The 2,500-nt window shown below is 41.6% G+C and overlaps 1 protein-coding gene across 1 annotated transcript in view; it reads left to right on the top strand.

The window, feature by feature from the left end:
• LOC126981341 (uncharacterized) overlaps positions 1-2,500 on the top strand; it is a 9,913-nt gene that overhangs the window by 937 nt on the left and 6,476 nt on the right. The gene's annotated exons all lie outside the window — the stretch shown is intronic.

Below are 2,500 nucleotides of genomic sequence, written 5' to 3'. Positions count from 1 at the left end.
AGAAAGAGAGGTAACATTGTGGTGGAATTTGAGAAGTAAAACACTGTCAGTGGTGCAGGTGGTGGGGGGAGCTGAGTGGTGGGGCAAGTTTGGCACCACACCGGCCCTCTTAACACGATGCCCCAGGAACTGATAAGCCTGGCACTAAATGGTCAAGGAGGGCACTCATTGAAAGGTTGTTGTACTCTTCTCATGCATAAAAGTGAAAGTAATAGTAAGCTTTGTTGTGAGGCATTAAGTTAGTATTGTTTTGATGTATTGTTAAAGAAGAAGGATTAGGAAGGGCACTCACTGAAACATTGTGCTCTCATGATACAGAAAAGTGAAGGTAACAGTAAGCTTTAGTATGAATAGTTCAGTTAGTAGTGTTTTGATCTATGTTGACCCGGTAGCAGCGACGGGCCAAATTTGTGGCTTTACCGTGTAGCAGCGACGGGCCAAATTTGTGGCTTTACCATGTAGCAACGACGGGCCAAATTTGCGGCGTTACCGTGTAGCAGTGACAGGCCAAATTTGTGGCGTTACCGTGTAGCAGTGACGGGCCGAATTTATGCCATGATATAAACCCCCCAAATAGATGATACATAAACTGATCACAAATGCTTTGGTATATATTATAAAATGGTTTGTGTGAGTGATGATTTTTTCTTATTTTTCTCGCTTAGAGGGACCATTAAGAAACATGATCCCCGCTGCTAACGGGTTAATAAAAAAAGTTAAGCTCATACAGGAAGGAGGCAGCGTCGAGGAGAGGTGATAAGATACTCGGAGGGAAGGAAAACAAAATAGGAGAGCTGTAAAATGAGCAAAGATAGGGAGAATTATAGGAGAAGGACAGAGTATTTTCAAAAGGAGAGTATCAGGACCCCTCTCCTGAAATTGACCTCTCTTTTGGCCACTCCTCTCAAAGGGGCTATTACACTGGGCAAATTTTCCATGGATCTTCAGTCAAACCACGATTTCCGCTAGCGTGGTTCTCATTTGTTTCTTGTTATTGCTGCTGCTGATGATGGTGAGTAATACCGTCGTCCTTCAGTGAAATCTACCGTAGCTTTGAAAGATCGTGGACACGTCAGAAAACCACGGAAATATGAGAACCACGCCAGCGGAAATCGTGGTTTGACTGAAGATCCACGGAAAATTCACCCATTGTAACAGCCCCTTAACTCTTTTTTTTTATATATATTTAGAGAGAGAGAGCTGTGATTTGTGGACTTTTTTCCTATCTTTTTTCTTTTTCCCTTGAGCTGTTTCCTTCAGTGTAAAAATAAATAAATAGGAGAAACATTCAAGAAGGTTAAATTTTCTCAGGGGGGAGACAAGACGGAGGAGAAGTACAATCATCCCTCAAATAGTACGGTTTCCAATAGTTTGGTTTCGGTTTTATACGGATTGTCATAGAAGATCTTTTAGGATTTTTAAATTTCGTACTCATCGGGAAATTTAAAGATCCTAAAAAATCTTATTTGAAAATCCACATAAAACCAAACCTGAACTTCTGGAAACCGTACTATTTGAGGAACGACTGTAATAAGATATACGAAGGAGAGGAAAACAAGATAGGAGAGGCAAATAGATAAGGAAATGATGGAGGGTAGGAAAAAATCTGAGAGAAATGCACAAAAAACGTGATTGGAGACGTGATGGGGAAGATAGCGATAAGATAGGTGGAGAGATAAAAAATGATTGAAAGATGGAGACATGAAAAAGAAAGGGTGAATGAGCAGTTAACCCGGTAGCTGCAGGGGTCATGTTTCTTAGGTTAGGCTAGGTTAGGTTAGGCTAGGCTAGGTTAAGTTAGGCTAGGCTAGGTTAGGTTAGGCTAGGTCAGGTTAGGCTAGGTCAGGTTAGGCTAGGCTAGGCTAGGCTAGGCTAGGCTAGGCTAGGCTAGGCTAGGCTAGGCTAGGCTAGGCTAGGCTAGGCTAGGCTAGGCTAGGCTAGGCTAGGTTAAAGGCCCCTCTAAGTAAAATAATGAGAAAGAAACATCACTCACGCAAACCATTTCATAATATATATCAACGCATGTGTGATCAGTTTATGCATCATCAATTTTGGGAGGTTTATATCATGGCAAAAATTTGGCCCATCGCTGGTACACGGTAAAGCCGCATATTTGGCCCATCGCTGCTACACGGTAAAGCCACAAATTTGGCCCATCGCTGGTACACGGTAAAGCCACAAATTTGGCCCGTCGCTGGTACACGATAAAGCCACAAATTTGGCCCGTCGCTGGTACCGGGTTAAGCAAAAAAAAAGTATATGAAAGGCTCAAGTAAAAACGATACAGTAAGGCAGAGGAAAAGAAGGAAAAAGCGAAGGAATAGCCAGTAAAAAAAAATAAACTGAGACACAGAGGGAAGGAAAAAGATAAAATTGACATATATATAAAAAAATAAAAGGGTCAGAAGAAAAATAAATTAAGAGACACAGCGAAGGAAAATTATACAGTAGAGGAAAAAGAAGAAAAGAACGAAGGGGAACCAAGAAATTACGCAACAGA

This window comes from Eriocheir sinensis, chromosome 47, assembly GCF_024679095.1.
Source record: "Eriocheir sinensis breed Jianghai 21 chromosome 47, ASM2467909v1, whole genome shotgun sequence".
In the NCBI taxonomy this organism is placed as follows: Eukaryota; Metazoa; Arthropoda; class Malacostraca; order Decapoda; family Varunidae; genus Eriocheir; species Eriocheir sinensis.
Note: the sequence above shows the minus strand (reverse complement) of the source record. Positions and strands in the feature narration are given on the sequence as shown.